The sequence below is a fragment of the Lolium rigidum genome, unplaced genomic scaffold (genome assembly GCF_022539505.1).
Source record: "Lolium rigidum isolate FL_2022 unplaced genomic scaffold, APGP_CSIRO_Lrig_0.1 contig_72035_1, whole genome shotgun sequence".
Taxonomy (NCBI): Eukaryota; Viridiplantae; Streptophyta; class Magnoliopsida; order Poales; family Poaceae; genus Lolium; species Lolium rigidum.
In genome coordinates, this window is record NW_025901502.1 from 1 (window position 1) to 23,028 (window position 23,028).

Below are 23,028 nucleotides of genomic sequence, written 5' to 3' on the forward strand. Positions count from 1 at the left end.
GTTCCACGTTGGCGCCGGAATCTCCGGTGTTGCGCCGCACTACATCCCGCCGCCATCAACCTTCAACGTGCTTCTTGACTCCTACCGGTTCGATTAAACCTTGATTTCTTATCGAGGGAAACTTGCCGCTGTGCGCATCACACCTTCCTCTTGGGGTTCCCAACGGACGTGTCAACTACACGCATCAAGCAAATTTTTGGCGCCGTTGCCGGGGAGATCAAGACACGCTGCAAGGGGAGTCTCCACTTCCCAACCTCTTTACTTTGTTTTTGTCTTGCTTTATTTTAATTACTACTTTGTTTGCTGCACTTATATCAAAACACAAAAAAAAATTAGTTGCTAGTTTTACTTTATTTACTGTCTTGTTTGCTATATCAAAAATACAAAAAAATTAGTTACTTGCATTTACTTTACTTATTTCATCATGTTTCCTTTTAATTTTACCACAAAGAACATACCGGTAGGACAAGGGTCTATAATTGGGAGGAACAATATAGAAGAATTTTTCACCCATGTTAGTACCGTTGAAGATTTTGAAGATAGACACTTGGTAGAACTTGCTCCTACTTATGAAATTGCTGCTGCTGCTTTAGTTTGCTTGTTGGAAACTAAATTTGTTAATCTCAATCCTATAATCCAACACATGTTTCTTACACTTGGTGATATGGAAGAGGGGGAAAAGAAAGATTTTGTTTTAGAAACTCTTCTTAGAGAATTTGGTGGTCTAGCAAGAGAGGCTAGAAAGGTCTTTGCTAAATTTAATATGCTTGGTTCTCATACTAATTTTGTTGGTCTCCTTGAAAAAATGGATATGGATAGGATAAGGTACACTAATAATGCTAATGATGGTGGGGAGATCAAAGCACCAATACCATGTAAACTCCTAGCTATGAATGATGCACTAGAACATAACTATGCTTGGCTTGTTCCTGAAAATTTGTTCGATGAGAGTAGCAAGCCCAAGACTAATGAAAAGGGAGACGCTGAAACTTATGTATCTAATATACTATGCATGGTTGAGAAAACTCCAAACCCCGCTGTAGGTGCACCACCCTTCGATGTTACTTGAGTTACACTTTCTGCGCCTAGCTGAAAGGCGTTAAAGAAAAGCGCTTATGGGAGACAACCCATGTTTTTACTCCAGTATTTTTGTTTTATATTTGTGTCTTGGAAGTTGTTTACTACTGTAGCAACCTCTTCTTATCTTAGTTTTGAGTTTTGTTGTGCCAAGTAAAGTCTTTGATAGTAAAGTAAGTACTAGATTTGGATTATCTGCGCAGCTTACAGATTTCTTTGCTGTCACGAATCTGGGTCTACCTCCCTGTAGGTAGCTCAGAAAATTAAGCCAATTTACGTGCATGATCCTCAGATATGTACGCAACTTTCATTCATTTTGAGCATTTTCATTTGAGCAACTCTGGTGGCCTAATAAAATCCATCTTTACGGACTGTTCTGTTTTGAAAGATTCTGCCTTTTATTTTGCATTGCCTCTTTTGCTATGTTGGATGAATTTCTTTGATCCATTAATGTCCAGTAGCTTTATGCAATGTCCAGAAGTGTTAAGAATGATTGTGTCACCTCTGAACATGTGAATTTTTATTATGCACTAACCCTCTAATGAGTTGTTTCGAGTTTGGTGTGGAGGAAGTTTTCAAGGATCAAGAGAGGAGTATGATGCAATATGATCAAGGAGAGTGAAAGCTCTAAGCTTGGGGATGCCCCTGTGGTTCACCCCTGCATATTCTAAGAAGACTCAAGCGTCTAAGCTTGGGGATGCCCAAGGCATCCCCTTCTTAATCGACAACATTATCAGGTTCCTCCCCTGAAACTACTCCCTCCGTTCTCTTTTAATTGACTCAAATTTAGTACAAAGTTGTACTAAATCTGAGTCAATTAAAAAAGAACGGAGGGAGTATATTTTTATTCCGTCACATCTTATGTACTTTGCTTGGAGCGTCGGTTTGTTTTTGTTTTTTGTTTTGTTTGAATAAAATGGATCCTAGCATTCACTTTATGGGAGAGAGACACGCTCCGCCGTAGCATATGGACAAATATGTCTTTAGGCTCTACTCATAGTATTCATGGCGAAGTTTCTTCTTCGTTAAATTGTTATATGGTTGGAATTGGAAAATGCTACATGTAGTAAATTGCTAAAATGTCTTGGATAATTTGATACTTGGCAATTGTTGTGCTCATGTTTAAGCTCTTGCATCATATACTTTGCACCCATTAATGAAGAAATACTTAGAGCTTGCTAATTTGGTTTGCATATTTGGTTTCTCTAGAGTCTAGATAACATCTAGTATTGAGTTTTGAACAACAAGGAAGACGGTATGGAGTCTTATAATGTTTACAATATGTCTTTTATGTGAGTTTTGCTGTACCGTTCATCCTTGTGTTTGTTTCAAATAACCTTGCTAGCCTAAACCTTGTATCGAGAGGGAATACTTCTCATGCATCCAAAATACTTGAGCCAACCACTATGCCATTTGTGTCCACCATACCTACCTACTACATGGTATTTATCCGCCATTCCAAAGTAAATTGCTTAAGTGCTACCTTTAAAATTCCATCATTCACCTTTGCAATATATAGCTCATGGGACAAATAGCTTAAAAACTATTGTGGTATTGAATATGTACTTATGCACTTTATCTCTTATTAAGTTGCTTGTTGTGCGATAACCATGCTTCGGGGACGCCATCAACTATTCTTTGTTGAATATCATGTGAGTTGCTATGCATGTCCCTCTTGTCTGAAGTAAGAGAGATCTACCACCTTTATGGTTGGAGCATGCATATTGTTAGAGAAGAACTTTGGGCCGCTAACTAAAGCCATGATTCATGGTGAGAGTTTCAGTCTTGGACATATATCCTCAATCTCATATGAGAATAATAATTGTTGCCACATGCTTATGCATTAAAGAGGAGTCCATTATCTCGTTGTCCATGTTGTCCCGGTATGGATGTCTAAGTTGAGAATAATCAAAAGCGAGAAATCCAAAATGCGAGCTTTCTCCTTAGACCTTTGTACAGGCGGCATGGAGGTACCCCATTGTGACACTTGGTTAAAACATGTGCATTGCAAAGATCCGGTAGTCCAAGTTAATTAGGACAAGGTGCGGGCACTATTAGTATACTATGCATGAGGCTTGCAACTTGTAAGATATAATGTACATAACTCATATGCTTTATTACTACCGTTGACAAAATTGTTTCATGTTTTCAAAATAAAAGCTCTAGCACAAATATAGCAATCGATGCTTTCCTCTTTGAAGGACCATTCTCTTTACTTTTATGTTGAGTCAGCTCACCTATCTCTCTCCACCTCAAGAAGCAAACACTTGTGTGAACTGTGCATTGATTCCTACATACTTGCATATTGTACTTGTTATATTACTCTATGTTGACAACTATCCATGAGATATACATGTTACAAGTTGAAAGCAACCGCTGAAACTTAATCTTCCTTTGTGTTGCTTCAATACCTTTACTTTGATTTATTGCTTTATGAGTTAACTCTTATGCAAGACTTATTAATACTCGTCTTGAAGTACTATTCATGAAAAGTCTTTGCTTTATGATTCACTTGTTTACTCATGTCATTTCCATTGTTTTGATCGCTGCATCCACTACATATGTTTACAAATAGTATGATCAAGGTTATGATGGCATATCACTTCAGAAATTATCTTTGTTATCGTTTTACTCGCTCGGGACGAGCGTAACTAAGCTTGGGGATGCTTGATACGTCTCCGACGTATCGATAATTTCTTATGTTCTATGCCATATTATTGATGATACCTACATGTTTTATGCACACTTTATGTCATATTCGTGCATTTTCCGGAACTAACCTATTAACAAGATGCCGAAGTGCCGCTCTCGTTTTCCGTCGTTTTTGGTTTCGTAAATCCTAGTAACGAAATATTCTCTGAATTGGACGAAACGAAGACCCAGGGGCCTATTTTGCCACGAACCTTCCGGAAGACCGAAGAGCATACGAAGTGGGGCCACGAGGTGGCGACACCACATGGCGGCGGGGCCAAGGGGGCCCGCGCCGCCCTATGGTGTGGGCCCCTCGTCGTGCCCCCGACTCGCCCTTCCGCCTACTTAAAGCCTCCGTCGCGAAACCCCCGATGCGAAAAACCACGATACGGAAAACCTCACCGAGACGCCGCCGCCGCCGATCCCATCTCGGGGGATTCTCGGAGATCTCCTCCGGCACCCCGCCGAGAGGGGATTCATCTCCCCGAGGACTCTACACCGCCATGGTCGCCTCCGGAGTGATGAGTGAGTAGTTCACCCCTGGACTATGGGTCCATAGCAGTAGCTAGATGGTTGTCTTCTCCTCATTGTGCTTCATTGTTGGATCTTGTGAGCTGCCTAACATGATCAAGATCATCTATCCGTAATACTCTATGTTGTGTTTGTCGGGATCCGATGGATAGAGAATACCATGTTATGTTAATTATCAAGTTATTACATATGTGTTGTTTATGATCTTGCATGCTCTCCGTTACTAGTAGAGGCTCTGGCCAAGTTTTTGCTTTTAACTCCAAGAGGGAGTATTTATGCTCGATAGTGGGTTCATGCCCGCATTGACACCTGGGACAGGTGACGAAAAGTTCTAAGGTTGTGTTGTGCCGTTGCCACTAGGGATAAAACATTGGCGCTATGTCCGAGGATGTAGTTGTTGATTACATTACGCACCATACTTAATGCAATTGTCTCGTTGCTCTGCAACTTAATACCGGAAGGGGTTCGGACGATAACCTCGAAGGTGGACTTTTTAGGCATAGATGCAGTTGGATGGCGGTCTATGTACTTTGTCGTAATGCCCAATTAAATCTCACTATACTTATCATGCCATGTATGTGCATTGTTATGCCCTCTCTATTTGTCAATTGCCCGACCGTAATTTGTTCACCCAACATGCTTTTATCTTATGGGAGAGACACCTCTAGTGAACTCGTGGACCCCGGTCCATTCTTTTAATACTCGAAATACAAATCTGCTGCAATACTTGTTTTACTCGTTTTCTCTCGCAAACAATCATCTTCCACACAATTCGGTTAACCCTTTGTTACAGCAAGCCGGTGAGATTGACAACCTCACCGTTTCGTTGGGGCAAAGTACTTTGGTTGTGTTGTGCAGGTTCCACGTTGGCGCCGAATCTCCGGTGTTGCGCCGCACTACATCCCGCCGCCATCAACCTTCAACGTGCTTCTTGACTCCTACTCGGTTCGATTAAACCTTGGTTTCTTATCGAGGGAAACTTGCCGCCGTGCGCATCACACCTTCCTCTTGGGGTTCCCAACGGACGTGTCAACTACACGCATCAAGCAAATTTTTGGCGCCGTTGCCGGGGAGATCAAGACACGCTGCAAGGGGAGTCTCCACTTCCCAACCTCTTTACTTTGTTTTTGTCTTGCTTTATTTTAATTACTACTTTGTTTGCTGCACTTATATCAAAACACAAAAAAAAATTAGTTGCTAGTTTTACTTTATTTACTGTCTTGTTTGCTATATCAAAAATACAAAAAAATTAGTTACTTGCATTTACTTTACTTATTTCATCATGTTTCCTTTTAATTTTACCACAAAGAACATACCGGTAGGACAAGGGTCTATAATTGGGAGGAACAATATAGAAGAATTTTTCACCCATGTTAGTACCGTTGAAGATTTTGAAGATAGACACTTGGTAGAACTTGCTCCTACTTATGAAATTGCTGTCGTCGCTTTAGTTTGCTTGTTGGAAACTAAATTTGTTAATCTCAATCCTATAATCCAACACATGTTTCTTACACTTGGTGATATGGAAGAGGGGGAAAAGAAAGATTTTGTTTTAGAAACTCTTCTTAGAGAATTTGGTGGTCTAGCAAGAGAGGCTAGAAAGGTCTTTGCTAAATTTAATATGCTTGGTTCTCATACTAATTTTGTTGGTCTCCTTGAAAAAATGGATATGGATAGGATAAGGTACACTAATAATGCTAATGATGGTGGGGAGATCAAAGCACCAATACCATGTAAACTCCTAGCTATGAATGATGCACTAGAACATAACTATGCTTGGCTTGTTCCCGAAAATTTGTTCGATGAGAGTAGCAAGCCCAAGACTAATGAAAAGGGAGACGCTGAAACTTATGTATCTAATATACTATGCATGGTTGAGAAAACTCCAAACCCCGCTGTAGGTGCACCACCCTTCGATGTTACTTGAGTTACACTTTCTGCGCCTAGCTGAAAGGCGTTAAAGAAAAGCGCTTATGGGAGACAACCCATGTTTTTACTCCAGTATTTTTGTTTTATATTTGTGTCTTGGAAGTTGTTTACTACTGTAGCAACCTCTTCTTATCTTAGTTTTGAGTTTTGTTGTGCCAAGTAAAGTCTTTGATAGTAAAGTAAGTACTAGATTTGGATTACTGCGCAGTTACAGATTTCTTTGCTGTCACGAATCTTGGTCTACCTCCCTGTAGGTAGCTCAGAAAATTAAGCCAATTTACGTGCATGATCCTCAGATATGTACGCAACTTTCATTCATTTTGAGCATTTTCATTTGAGCAACTCTGGTGGCCTAATAAAATCCATCTTTACGGACTGTTCTGTTTTGACAGATTCTGCCTTTTATTTTGCATTGCCTCTTTTGCTATGTTGGATGAATTTCTTTGATCCATTAATGTCCAAGTAGCTTTATGCAATGTCCAGAAGTGTTAAGAATGATTGTGTCACCTCTGAACATGTGAATTTTTATTATGCACTAACCCTCTAATGAGTTGTTTCGAGTTTGGTGTGGAGGAAGTTTTCAAGGATCAAGAGAGGAGTATGATGCAATATGATCAAGGAGAGTGAAAGCTCTAAGCTTGGGGATGCCCGGTGGTTCACCCCTGCATATTCTAAGAAGACTCAAGCTGTCTAAGCTTGGGGATGCCCAAGGCATCCCCTTCTTAATCGACAACATTATCAGGTTCCTCCCCAGAAACTACTCCCTCCGTTCTCTTTTAATTGACTCAAATTTAGTACAAAGTTGTACTAAATCTGAGTCAATTAAAAAAGAACGGAGGGAGTATATTTTTATTCCGTCACATCTTATGTACTTTTCTTGGAGCGTCGGTTTGTTTTTGTTTTTTGTTTTGTTTGAATAAAATGGATCCTAGCATTCACTTTATGGGAGAGAGACACGCTCCGCTGTAGCATATGGACAAATATGTCTTTAGGCTCTACTCATAGTATTCATGGCGAAGTTTCTTCTTCGTTAAATTGTTATATGGTTGGAATTGGAAAATGCTACATGTAGTAAATTGCTAAAATGTCTTGGATAATTTGATACTTGGCAATTTTTGTGCTCATGTTTAAGCTCTTGCATCATATACTTTGCACCCATTAATGAAAAAATACTTAGAGCTTGATAATTTGGTTTGCATATTTGGTTTCTCTAGAGTCTAGATAACATCTAGTATTGAGTTTTGAACAACAAGGAAGACGGTATGGAGTCTTATAATGTTTACAATATGTCTTTTATGTGAGTTTTGTCTGCATCGTTCATCCTTGTGTTTGTTTCAAATAACCTTGCTAGCCTAAACCTTGTATCGAGAGGGAATACTTCTCATGCATCCAAAATACTTGAGCCAACCACTATGCCATTTGTGTCCACCATACCTACCTACTACATGGTATTTATCCGCCATTCCAAAGTAAATTGCTTAAGTGCTACCTTTAAAATTCCATCATTCACCTTTGCAATATATAGCTCATGGGACAAATAGCTTAAAAACTATTGTGGTATTGAATATGTACTTATGCACTTTATCTCTTATTAAGTTGCTTGTTGTGCGATAACCATGCTTCGGGGACGCCATCAACTATTCTTTGTTGAATATCATGTGAGTTGCTATGCATGTCCGTCTTGTCTGAAGTAAGAGAGATCTACCACCTTTATGGTTGGAGCATGCATATTTTTAGAGAAGAACTTTGGGCCGCTAACTAAAGCCATGATTCATGGTGAGAGTTTCAGTCTTGGACATATATCCTCAATCTCATATGAGAATAATAATTGTTGCCACATGCTTATGCATTAAAGAGGAGTCCATTATCTGTTGTCCATGTTGTCCCGGTATGGATGTCTAAGTTGAGAATAATCAAAAGCGAGAAATCCAAAATGCGAGCTTTCTCCTTAGACCTTTGTACGAGCGGCATGGAGGTACCCCATTGTGACACTTGGTTAAAACATGTGCATTGCAAAGATCCGGTAGTCCAAGTTAATTAGGACAAGGTGCAGGCACTATTAGTATACTATGCATGAGGCTTGCAACTTGTAAGATATAATGTACATAACTCATATGCTTTATTACTACCGTTGACAAAATTGTTTCATGTTTTCAAAATAAAAGCTCTAGCACAAATATAGCAATCGATGCTTTCCTCTTTGAAGGACCATTCTCTTTACTTTTATGTTGAGTCAGTTCACCTATCTCTCTCCACCTCAAGAAGCAAACACTTGTGTGAACTGTGCATTGATTCCTACATACTTGCATATTGTACTTGTTATATTACTCTATGTTGACAACTATCCATGAGATATACATGTTACAAGTTGAAAGCAACCGCTGAAACTTAATCTTCCTTTGTGTTGCTTCAATACCTTTACTTTGATTTATTGCTTTATGAGTTAACTCTTATGCAAGACTTATTAATACTCGTCTTGAAGTACTATTCATGAAAAGTCTTTGCTTTATGATTCACTTGTTTACTCATGTCATTTTCATTGTTTTGATCGCTGCATCCACTACATATGTTTACAAATAGTATGATCAAGGTTATGATGGCATATCACTTCAGAAATTATCTTTGTTATCGTTTTACCTCGCTCGGGACGAGCAGTAACTAAGCTTGGGGATGCTTGATACGTCTCCGACGTATCGATAATTTCTTATGTTCTATGCCATATTATTGATGATACCTACATGTTTTATGCACACTTTATGTCATATTCGTGCATTTTCTCGGAACTAACCTATTAACAAGATGCCGAAGTGCCGGCTCTCGTTTTCTCGCTGTTTTTGGTTTCGTAAATCGTAGTAACGAAATATTCTCGGAATTGGACGAAACGAAGACCCGGGGGCCTATTTTGCCACGAACCTTCCGTAAGACCGAAGAGCATACGAAGTGGGGCCACGAGGTGGCGACACCACATGGCGGCGCGGCCAAGGGGGCCCGCGCCGCCCTATGGTGTGGGCCCCTCGTCGGGCCCCCGACTCTGCCCTTCCGCCTACTTAAAGCCTCCGTCGCGAAACCCCCGATGCGAAAAACCACGATACGGAAAACCTTACCGAGACGCCGCCGCCGCCGATCCCATCTCGGGGGATTCGGAGATCTCCTCCGGCACCCTGCCGGAGAGGGGATTCATCTCCCGGAGGACTCTACACCGCCATGGTCGCTCTCGGAGTGATGAGTGAGTAGTTCACCCCTGGACTATGGGTCCATAGCAGTAGCTAGATGGTTGTCTTCTCCTCATTGTGCTTCATTGTTGGATCTTGTGAGCTGCCTAACATGATCAAGATCATCTATCCGTAATACTCTATGTTGTGTTTGTCGGGATCCGATGGATAGAGAATACCATGTTATGTTAATTATCAAGTTATTACATATGTGTTGTTTATGATCTTGCATGCTCTCCGTTACTAGTAGAGGCTCCGGCCAAGTTTTTTGCTTTTAACTCCAAGAGGGAGTATTTATGCTCGATAGTGGGTTCATGCTCGCATTGACACCGGGACGAGTGACGAGAAAGTTCTAAGGTTGTGTTGTGCTTGTTGCCACTAGGGATAAAACATTGGCGCTATGTCCGAGGATGTAGTTGTTGATTACATTACGCACCATACTTAATGCAATTGTCTCGTTGCTCGCAACTTAATACTCGGAAGGGGTTCGGACGATAACCTGAAGGTGGACTTTTTAGGCATAGATGCGATTGGATGGCGGTCTATGTACTTTGTCGTAATGCCCAATTAAATCTCACTATACTTATCATGCCATGTATGTGCATTGTTATGCCCTCTCTATTTGTCAATTGCCCGACTGTAATTTGTTCACCCAACATGCTTTTATCTTATGGGAGAGACACCTCTAGTGAACTGTGGACCCCGGTCCATTCTTTTAATACTCGAAATACAAATCTGCTGCAATACTTGTTTTATTGTTTTCTCTCGCAAACAATCATCTTCCACACAATTCGGTTAACCCTTTGTTACAGCAAGCTCGGTGAGATTGACAACCTCACTGTTTCGTTGGGGCAAAGTACTTTGGTTGTGTTGTGCAGGTTCCACGTTGGCGCCGGAATCTCCGGTGTTGCGCCGCACTACATCCCGCCGCCATCAACCTTCAACGTGCTTCTTGACTCCTACTGGTTCGATTAAACCTTGGTTTCTTACTGAGGGAAACTTGCCGCTGTGCGCATCACACCTTCCTCTTGGGGTTCCCAACGGACGTGTCAACTACACGCATCAAGGTTGCGCAGGTGAATCCCAAGTGCTTTGTGTTTGGCCATGTACGCATGCACGTTCACGGTCCTTCCAACTCTAGCGCCACATCTGCCAATGGATTCAGCATGGTTCACCAAGGAGTTGAAGTCGGTGGCGCGGAGCTTCCTGTTGCAGAAGGGGCACTTGTAAATGTGTAATATCCCAGGTTTAGAGGCAACAAAATGAGAGAACACCAAAGTGTGCATTGCATTCATGCATAGAAAATCCGGGGGATTTTCGCGCTTTCAAATAAAACTTACCACAGTAACTGAAGTTTCACTTGACTTGCTGGAATTGAAGTAGATCATCAAGTCAAGCGCTATAAACTTCACTATGATCTTTGCTAAAACCTTATTATGGGTAGAGATGCTTTGATCTATGGATTAGATCAAATGGAATTAGATTTACAACAACACATTCTTTAAGAATCAAATTCTAACTTATTAACACTTGAAAGTAGCAACTACCTTTGTGTGTAATTTAATTCACTTATAAATAAGTTAAACCACAGGGTCTAAAGTGCATAAAAGCCACACATTCTTATTTAAATCATAACTTATTAAATACATGGAATATCATAAAACTAAATCCATTTACATTACAAATTATAGTCCACACTATTTGAATAAAACTAACTATGAGTATTTTGAAACTCATATGATCATGCCTTGGTGAAATCAAACACCAACTATCCAAATTTGAGGGATAACCTTCAACCTTGATCTTTTGATCAATATTATAATATAAATCCAATCCAATATGATATAGTGACTCATCCACAATAATAAAACCATCCACAAGATATTTAGTAACAAATGCCACTTGGCTATCCAAAAATAAATCATATGAGAGGATAATGATCTTGCCACATAGGATGAAAATATCTACATGACTTGCTTTCCAAGCTATGCCACCTCATGCTCAAAGGATTGCTATGGATGAGGGCATGACAACCAAGCACCTTACTCATCTAACCAACACAAGAGTCACCACTTAGGTGTCATGATACTAGAGCTTGCCCAAGCCTATAAATAGAGCCACACCCTTCATCCATTTCATCATCTTGTAGCATGACACAAGGAAGAGAACACATAGAGCCACTCCATGTGAATTAGCTAGGATCAAGATGAAGAAGCTAGGAGGTGGAGGCATACCACAAGATGCAGGTTTATCAGATTTCCTGAAGAACAAGCTACAGAATATACCAAGGTAGAATTCCTAGGCAAACCATATATCTAGAGGATCATATCATCATATCTTGAGTAGGACCTTAGGATATTCCAAAATATTGAGAAGTGAGAGAGATTATAGATGCTAACCATAGCCATGTCTACCCTAGAGAATTTTAGAGTAGTATTACATCTTACTTGTTTAAATCAACCTTTGATCTTGTAGATGAGAGCCATTAGTGAAACATAACCAAAGCTTATGCTCATATTCTAATCCTAGTTGTGTATCAAATTGGTGATCACTACTTAAACCCTAAACTACATTTGAATTCCAACCCATGGATTAACTTGGATTATAAATATAACCCTACCATACCTCATGCCTATTTATACTTCAATTTAGTGAAGCTTATGCAAAACCCTAAACCTTTTCATGTAGTATCCATCCTACATAAAATATTATGTCCCCACTTGTGTATCATGGATCACAAGTATAAACCAAGTTATAAATGCTTAGTATTAAATACCATTTGGTGAGTAGGATGAACCAATCCCATTTCCTTTACCATTTGTTAAACCCTAGCCATAATTAATTTTTATGTGAATAATCAATATGGTTAAGCACTTGCAAAATATAATATGTTCACCATTCACATGTTATCAATTTTAGATCTTTTAAAACAGAATTGATTCCTAAATTTAAAGTAATTGAATTGAACCCTAAAGTTCATATCTATTTGAATTTTAACTTGTGCTTTATAAGAACTAAAGTTAATCCATTATAAATGGTTGTTTAAAAACAAAACAATGCAATGGGTATTATCATAAAATGATATTGATATTCAAATAGTTTTGAACCTACAAAACAAAGCAGAAATCAAATTTGAATTCAAACCAGAAAATAGAAAACAAAACAGAATTCAACACAGAAATTTAAAAGAGAATTGGAGGGAAACTTACCTGGTGGACCTCAGCACCACAGCAGCCCATCACCACCACGTCCACGCAAGCCCACCAGTAGCCCAGTCCACGAACCAAGCACCAGCCCACCGTACCGATTCGCTTTAAGAATCGTCCGAAGAAGAAAGCCATCTTCTTCTTCCCCGACGACGATAGCGCAGAGGTGAAGCCTCGGCCACGTCCTCGATGTCGATAAGAACAGCCCGGACCTCGTCAGACGTCCCAGAGCTCGACCGCAGGACTTTGGAATCCGTTGCCAGTAGGATTATCAAGATTCCCGCCCAAAAACCCTAACTGGAACACCGCCGCATCCTGGACGCTCACCGCCAAGCATCACCGTCGAACCAGACCGTGCTTGGAGCTATAAATAGGTCGGAGAGATCGCCACGGCTCGAGAAACCCTAGGCTCCCATCCTTATCCTCCCTCGTTTCCTAATTCTTCCTCTAGCTACAAGTCTCTGTCGCCGGCGACCTCTATGGCACCGTCGATTGAGAGCATCCCGGAGTCCGTACAGTGGCTCGTTGGAAGCGCCAGGCCGCGTAGAGCATCCTGGAGGATCAGAGCGTCAAGGGGAGCTCGGGATCAATCCAATTTCGCCGTTCCTTTTCTCAGTACATCGCCGGCAATGGTCAAATCAAGCTCAACTCCGGCAGTCATCGTCGTCGCCGACCACACCTTGAGCTTCACGGTGAGATTCCGCATCTTTAGAACCCACTTTCGTTTCCTGGCATCAACCGTAGCCGTATTTCGATATCTCGCCGGAGTTCATGGCCGCGGTAGTCCTCGTCGGAGCTAGCTCCGGTGGTCATTTCGGAAAGGCATCATCACCATCGAGTTTAGAATGTCGAGGAGGTCCAGAAAAACCTATTGGAGCGTCCCGGGGAACCCTAAATCGGCGGCGCCACCGTGCTCTGGCCGCCGGCGGTTAAACGTCGGTACGGTCAACAGCCCCAGTCCACTTTGACCAGTCGTTGCCTGCGTGGCATCCAACGTGGCAGTAGCCCCACCTGTCTATCTCTGGGTGTGTAACCGAATCGGTATGTCTAGCCTTTTCACTTAATTTCAAATTCCAGAAAATGTCTGAAACTTTGCAAAATCATAGAAATTTCATTTCAACTCAGAAAAATGCAAATAATATATCAAAATGCTCACAAAAATAAACTCTACTCAAATAAACTATAAAACAAAAATGTGTGTCAAAATAAAAATTCACTTATTTTTAACCCTATTAATTATGCCATTTCAATTATTTAACATGCAATTTGAATTCAATAATTAGTGAAGTTATAAAAAATTAAATTTTAACTATTCAGTAACTAAGTAAAATGTTAAGATTAATTTTATTTACCATATTTGCACTAACTTAATTATTAGTAGTAATTCATAAACCCTAATTTGAAAATTATAAGTTACTATCTTCTTAAATAATAATAAATCAAGAAAATACTAAAAGCCAATATTAATTTAGTAACTTAAATATTGTGAACTTAAATAATTTTAATTTGCAAGTTATTATTTTTAAAACCTAGTAATAATTGTTAAACCCTTATCTCTGAATTAAACCTAATTAAGAGTTACTCTAATTATTAAATCTTGTAAAAATTAATAAAATATTAAACCATTACTAATTGTGATTCAAAGTAATTATTTACCACACTTATATTTCCAATCATCATTTTAGGAGATGTACCATAATTTAGAAACCCTGGTTTCAATTTGAATAGAACCTTGATTTCATTATTCCATGTGTTCATCTATAGTAGTTGCAAACCTAAAACCCTAGGGGTTTAGCTCATGTGATCATAGCCACTTCAACTTTACTTGTAGAACCTTAATAAGTAACCCATGAATGCATAATTATGATCCATTAGCATAAACCAAGTCACATGAGATTATCATTTCATGTTCCTATTCTTAATTAAAACCTATATGATTCACTAGTATCACCGAGGTATAAACCCTAGCTTGTTACCACATGTTAGCACCATTGATCATCAATCCTATATACCACACCATTAGAATCAACTTCAACCATCAAACCCTAGTAGAACTATAATGATAAACCCTAGTACCAACCTTGTGTAGCAATTCACATCACATTCTCCTATTCAACTAAACCCTACCTAGAAAGTAATAAGCCATTCAGCTTAGAAGCAATTAGAGATTATTTAGTAAAGCAAATGTGAAGCCATAGTAAACCTAATAGAAAACCTATGGAACCATCTCAATAACCATCCTTTGATATGATACCATAATCAACCATAGTAATAAACCTGCCCATACTTGTTGTATATAGAACCAATTCAACTTAAGAACCCAACTAGTTCCTATCCAAGAACTAAATGAATTCAATAATAAACCCTAGAAAGCCATAGCACCTATATATAATAGTTCATATTCTTAATTAACCTGTTCTTCAACAGTTATTCTTTTGAAGTACAAATGTTAGTCAAACCCTAGAAGCCATAGTTCTTATTTGAAATACTTATTAGTTCTTAAACAACATGTTCTTCAAAAGTTATTCTTTTGAAGTATAGCATAAGTAATCATCAACCATGTCCCGTAGAACTTAAAATTGACAACTGTTCTTTATATATTGTTCCACCACTATTCTTTATGTGTATGATTATTATGATGTCTTATATCACTTGGTTATGATGCTAATATAACCAAACCCTAATAAGAACCTTGTTTGAGAACCATTCTAAAAGTGCAACCAACCCTAAAGAAATCTTTACAACTCATACATCCTAAATCATCGAGGTTAGGTTACGCTCGGGACGATTGCATCTTATACTATGCATTATAGCATCTTTGCCAGTTCTTTAAACATTGTCCTTACCGGACGATGATGGTATTTCAGAATTTGGAGTTATCACGTATCGAAGCTTTTGCCTGCATAATCTTGCAGTCAAGAAAGGCAAGTTCATCGCTTGCTCATGTCATTTGATTATTTGTATCAAATTATATGCAAAGTACTATACTTATCACTCATGCATTGAAAAGCAAAGTATTATTTTACAATTATGAATATGACTATGTGGTGGGCAATGGAACCATGGTATGTGTTGATATGGTGGAGGTTCCATTGCAATGGGTTATATCACCCTAGGATTAATTACCAATGCCGTCCAGGTGATTCTAGCGCCGTACATATCGCGTTATCCATAAGATCTATAATGGCTCTGGGGAAGTCAGCTGTATCTTTTCCCTTCTGCACGCCAACGGATCGGAGAGCCGGTGGGGTGTTGGAGGCACTGCCGCAATAGGTTGGGAAATCCTTTTAAATCCCCATCCATTAGTGATGATAAGCTCTACGATCTATGATGGATTGTCCGGAGTACACCATGAGTAAAGCCGTATTATCGGGGGAAGTCTACTGGAGGTGTACGGTTGGACAAAAGGGTGGGTTTGCAGGGTCGGGGAGAAGGCAGTGATTGGCTTGGATCTTATACTGGGCCTCACACCAAAGGAAGTGTGGACGAGCCGAGGATATACTCTCGGCCGGCAACATGGTTAAGATCTCTTGTGGGGTAAAGTAACGCACCTCTGCAGAGGGTATCAAGAATTGTGACTGTCACTCCCTGTTCCGGAAGGGAACTGCGAACGCGACACGAAAGGAACTCCACGAAGTTCTAGTCAACTCGTGAAGACCGACGGGCATAGTTTTCGAATAAAATAAACCTTTTGAAGAAATGTTTATGAAAACTTGCATTGGCCTATGACTTTATGGTCTATGGCTGTAGCTAGTGCATGATACACATATTTCCTAATATGAACTTGCTGAGTACGCTCGTACTCATTCTATCCCATTTGAACCCCCTTCTTAGATCAAGGCATCGAAGGAGAAACTACAGTGGAACTCGAAGACAGAGGAGTCAACTGCAACAAGAAGAAGAATCCAATCAAAGAAGTCAATGGAGTCAACTTCTGCATCAGTTATAATGGAAACCTAGACTAGTAATAGAAGGGAACCTTTCCCTAATCCTAGCACCTAAGTAGCTAGATTTCTATAGCAAGCCAATTAGCTCTTAAGCTTGAGTTAGCAATAAGATAGACTACGAGTCGTTCTTCTGGAGCTTTATTTGAAGATTTACCTCACTGTAAAGTAGGAGGTTGTGTTGATCTTATGTAAACAGCTTTGTGTACTTCTATAGACATACCTTGGACTTGCATATGTTTCTGTTGTACCACTCTGAGAGATGTAATATGGGTGGAACGGTGTTTCACTTGTGTTATGTCAACGACTTGTGTACTACACCATGCAGTGGTACGCTGGGTCACCACAAAATGCCTCGAGCAAAGGGGCCATCGTAATGGCCGGAATGCAGCCTCCTGAGGACGTGACGAGTCTTGGTGTGGAAGGACTCGTCGTCGCTGTCGACGTCGCTGCTCTGCACCTGTCACGTAGCACCAAAGATCGTGCAAAAAACACGGAGTCAATTGCAACGATGATGGAACAGAGAGTGAACAAAAATCATGCATGATAATATGGGCTCGAAAAAAAGAGGTAGCCTCACTTACATTGGACACACTTATATCCAGATTTGAGTCGACAAACCAAAGATCATGCACAACAAATTTGTACACACCAATTGTTTACCGACCAAACCCCGAATCAATTTATGCCCAAATATTCATCATCATCGGCACAAATCTTAAACAAAAGCAAATCACAAACACTAATAACGCAAGATCTAACACAAAAGGATCGAACTAGGAACGAGACGAACAAGTAATAACGCAAGATCTAACAAAAAAGGATTGAACTAGGAACGGACGAACCGTAATAACGCTAGATCTAACACAAAATGATTGAAATGAGATAAGAACAAGGGAACAAAGGGTTACCTCCGGCTCGTTTTCGACGATGGTGGTGTCGGAGGGGTTCTCCGGCGCGTCGTACCGCACCTGGTTCGTACGGGTCCCAATCGACGGGGACCGGGACGGTGGCGGCGGCCGATGCGCCGGCTGCTACGTTGGAAGCAGCGATAGGGGCCTGGACGGGGGCGGCGGCCGATGCGCCGGCTGCTACGTTGGAAGCAGCGACAGGGGCCTGGATGGTGGCGGCGGCCGATGCGCCGGCTGCTACGTTGGAAGCAGCGTCAGGGGCCTGGACGGGGGCGGCGGCCGATGCGCCGGCTGCTACGTTGGAAGCAGCGACGGGGGCCCGGACGGGGCGGCGGCTGATGTGCCGACAATGGGCATCTCATTCTTCTCCATCGCCGGCGGTTTTCTTCGGGGTTTTTCTTCGGTTGTGGAGAAGATGATGGGACAGGAGAGGCGGCTGCAGTGAGCCAGTGAGAACGTGCGTCGAGGGAGAGAAAGAGGGGCTCTATAAAGACGAAGGTGGCGTGTACCGCAACACGCGTCCGCTATGCACGGCTGCAGCGTGCACCGCTACACGAGTCTAACCCCGGGACGTTTGGTGTACTCGATTATAACCTCGGGCCTTATACGGAAATTTTATCCGTACTCGGTTTTCCCCTCGAGGACTTAGACCGGCAAGTGCAATATACTCGGTTTTACCCTCAAGTAGCTGGTCAACGAGAGAGTCAACAAATGAGATTAACATAGCTAATTGAGTCATTTCATGCGCAAAAAAATCCGAAAAAATAAAAACATAGTGGAAACTACTCATGGAGTCTTCCTACGCAACCTGCCACCTAGAAAACCTTAACAAACATATATAAATCAAGTTTTACCACAAATTGCCACTTCTCAGAATCACTAGTGTAGCTATGAAGATGCATGGTTTTCCACCCAAACCCCTTTGCAAAACATCTTTCCCAAAACATAGTTTGTCTAAATGATGCCATAATTGTCACACTCATGTATATTTGAATTGCAAATAATTTGATGTAGCCCAATATGAATTATATTGTACAAAACACACATTTTTCATTTTGTAATTCTTTTGTTTGAATCCCTTAGTCTATTTACTATTTATGTGCCCTTGGATTCTTAGTACTACTCGGTTTTGCCCTCAAGTACTGTCACAAATGCTCGAGAAGCCCAAACTTATCCTGATTGGTTGAGCCGTTGTCACACGGATCTACTCCACGAACCGTTGATCCACTGATCTAACGGGCAGTATACCCCTATCCGTCTCTTCGTGGCAACCTCTCTCTCTCTCTCTCTCTTCGTGGCCACCCATCTCTCTCTCTCTCTGTCGGTGGAGAATGCAATAACGAGTTTGCCACTTAATATAGTTTGGGATATAGTATTGGTATAAACATGAGGCATACATATTTGCGGATTTCGGTGATTGCATTATTTGTCAGCCCTCTAACAATTATCAACTATCTTGAGCTGTCCTTTTCTTTTAGGGAATATAGTTTGGGATATAGTATTGGTATTTTGAAACGGCCTAAAAGTGGTATAATTTTGTTATAAACATGAGGCATACATTTTTGCGGATTTCGGCGATTGCATTATTTGTCACCCCTCTAACAATTATCAACTATCTTTAGCTGTCCTTTTCTTTTAGGGAATATAGTTTGGGATATGGTATTGGTATTTTGGAAAGGCCTAAAAGTGGTATAATTTTGGTATAAACATGAGGCATACATATTTGCGGATTTCGGGATTGCATTATTTGTCACCCCTCTAACAATTATCAACTATCTTGAGCTGTCCTTTTCTTTTAGGGAATATAGTTTGGGATATAGTATTGGTATTTTGAAACGGCCTAAAAGTGGTATAATTTTGTTATAAACATGAGGCATACATTTTTGCGAATTTCGGCGATTGCATTATTTGTCACCCCTCTAACAATTATCAACTATCTTTAGCTGTCCTTTTCTTTTAGGGAATATAGTTTGGGATATGGTATTGGTATTTTGGAAAGGCCTAAAAGTGGTACAATTTTGGTATAAACATGAGGCATACATATTTGCGGATTTCGGTGATTGCATTATTTGTCACCCCTCTAACAATTATCAACTATCTTTAGCTTTCCTTTTCTTTTAGGGAATATAGTTGGTAATTTCGGTGAATGCACACACTAACTTTGAAAACAACTACAAGTACATGTAACTGAATAATGGATTTGTAACAAGGTATCCCTTGTAACAACTTCTAGCGCCCGGTGAGCAATGATAAGAATCCGATCGTAATTATACAACAAAAAAAACAACCAGCCATCGGATTAGCTTGCTTCTTCAACTCGATCAGCTGCCTTAACCGCTTGTTCATTTTCTTCGGTTCTCCCTTCACTTCCACTAGTTCCGCATTGGGAGCATTAGGCATAATCGGAAGGTCCCTAATCGGAACGGCTCCTCTCTCCGCCGCATTCTCTACAGACAAGTCCCCCCTCCCAAATTGCGCCCCCAATAGCGCCAATTGATTCCCGCAACCGAAGCCTCCGAACGTACACATCGATCCACTCGAAATGCCCGCATTTCTTCAAGATCCGAAAACAACAACGTGAACCCTAAATCCCAAATTCGAGGGAATAACAAGAAAATCGAGAGAAAACAGAGAAATTGGAGCGAGATCTAACCTTATCCCCCTCTCTATATGGCAAGCTCTCGCATGCAACGAACTCACGTCCACGGTTGCCGTTCTCGTCCGTCTTACGGATCGACCGCTTCGAGGCTCTCGGCGTGGGCGGTCGGGGCATCTTGTCAAAGGCACGGGTCCATACTGCGGCCATGAAGAATGGGAGGTCGAAGAGAAACTAGACATCACCCGCGTGCCGGAGAAGGGCTGCCGATGGCGGAGAAGAAGAACAATGGGGCGCGGAGAAAGAAAGGGGAAGCAATGGCACGGGCACGGGCGCGGGGCTAGCTCGGGCTCCCATTTTGCAACGGTCACCTGGGTAAGCTGTGGGTCCGGCGCGCTAACGTGGACAAGTTGTGGGTCCCACGATGATCCGGATAAGTGGAGATGTGTCCACTGCGGGGCACCAACAGTGGCCCCACTTGCCAGCACCAACCAACGTCAACTAAACGGGAATCCTCCGTCCGAGCTCCTTCTGCGGGTTACAGACAAGGGCTTGGGGAAAACTGAGGAAAAACTAAGGAGCTGGGGAAAACTGAGTACAACTAAGGACCCGAGGGCACGAAAATAGAAATCCCTATTTTATTTTAGTTATATTACTGCTCATTCTTGTATAATGAATATTGTAAAGTCCATGTAATTTGTGTGTATGATCAATAAAGCTCAAGGTTTTACTTATGAGCTTTTGTGTAAATTTAATATTCACTAATGAATTATTTGTGTATGTGTGATGTGGTTTTGAATTATGAATTCATAATATATTTATATATTTTTTACTTATTACTTCTTTTGTTTTGAAATCAATTTGAAATGCTAAATCAAATATTCTCTCAAAAATCTAAATTTCAAAAGAGGTCATGTCGAAATTCATAACACTCACATTGCTCTAACCCTAATAGCAACGAGAGAGAAACCTCGATCCCTCTTAGATTTTTATGCAATAAGGCGCGAAAAATTTCCCCTGTTTTGCGATGAAATGCACATCTCATTTCTAAATCTGCCCTTTGTTGATTCTATGTTCTAGGATATTACAGGGACTCTAACCCCCATCCAACCCCGGCCACGTCCCTGTATGTATGCACCTATTTGCAAATGTTTTACACACTCATGCGTATGGCAAATGGAACACCCAAACTATGTAGCTCATGGATAGATCTAACACGTTAGTCAGTTGATGGGAGTCCCACACCTCCACGTGTGGATGTACGTTCAGTATTGGATCAAGTGACAAGAACTCAGGTCCTAAGGCGGCAGAAACGACACCACATCCCAATGTGGCCTCTCACCAGGCCTTTAAGCATATTTTACCACTCATACCACACATACCTTCCACGTCAACCTGTCATACTAGATTTATGAGAAGCTCCAGTCTGAAGACGGGAGTAAAAGCGTATGAACTAAGCATGGTTAAGCACAACAGATACAAGGGCTCTAGCGATGCACACTAGCTTAGCCTAGGTATGCTAGGAGCGTGGATTAGTATTATTGAGGATTCAAGGTAATAACATGCAGCAGATTGGTATAACTCTATCTAGCGGTAAAAGACAGTGGAATCGGATGCAATATGTATAAACCAGAATAAAAGCATTTGTAAAACATATATGAACCAGGCTAGGGTTTGCCTTGACTATCAATGGAGTTGTACTGCTCGTTGGCGTTATCGACCTCGATCTCGGACTCGTGCTCTACCTAGAAGAAGCAAACACCAAAAAAGTAGAAACAACATTCAAGCATAGCATTGATGCAAGCAATCATCATGGATGACAATTTAAGTGCATTGATGCAAGCAATCATCATGGATGACAATTTAAGTTGCTAGAAGTAAACCTATGAACTACTAAACGATTTAATCGGGACTAGAATGCTCGAAGAATGGCATTCCGGTAAATCCCTTATGTTACTTAAGGGGGTTCTTTGTTGTTCTAATAAACTTGTGAATTGAAGTTGTTCAGATGAACTTGATTTGTATACCAAAGTATAGCCCTTATTTTTATGATCATTTTGATATAATTTTTATATGTTTATGATTTAAAATGAATTAGTTATTGATTTTACAATTTTAAATCATTTTCTGAAATTCCAGATATTATTAAAATTCTGACATAGGGGCCCACTGTCATATTTTTATTCTTTGTTTAAATTCCATAATTGATTAAATCTCTGATGCAGGGTCCCACCTGTCATGATTTTAACATTTACAGAAAACGAAAAAGAAATAAAAAGAAAAGCCTACTGACAGCCGGATCCCACCGGGTCAACCGCTGGTGGTTGACCACGGCAGACCGGTGCCGGCGGCGAACGGCGACAGCGTTCCAGGCCGCCCCTGGACGCGCCTAGTAGCCCGCATGGTTGAGCTCCAGTGCCGCTGCCCCGGTCGCTGACCACCCCATTCAAGAGCTCCTAGTTCAAGCGTCGGTCACCATGTTCGGCAAGTATACTTTCCTAGATTTTTTGTTGTTTTATTTGTCGAATTTTGTGGTGAACAACATAAAATTTTCTTGGAATTTTCCGTTGATAATTGTTCTAAATTCTCAGTTTTTTTTGTATGTTTTGTTGTTGATTATTGTTGTAAACAGCCTAGATTTTTGTTGTTTTTATTGTTGTAAATACTCAACATTTTTTGTAAGATTCCGTTGATAATTGTTGTAAATCCTCAGTACTTTTGTAAGTTTTGCGGTTGATTATTGATGTAAATAGCTAAGATTTTTGTTGTTTATTATTGTTGTAAATACTCAAGATTTATGTACGATTCCGCTGATAATTGTTGTAAATCCTCAATATTTTAGTAAGTTTTCTTGTTGTAAATAGCCAAGATTTTTGTTGTTTTATGTTGATTATTGTTGCTAATAACTTGTCATTTTCTGCAATGTTACGT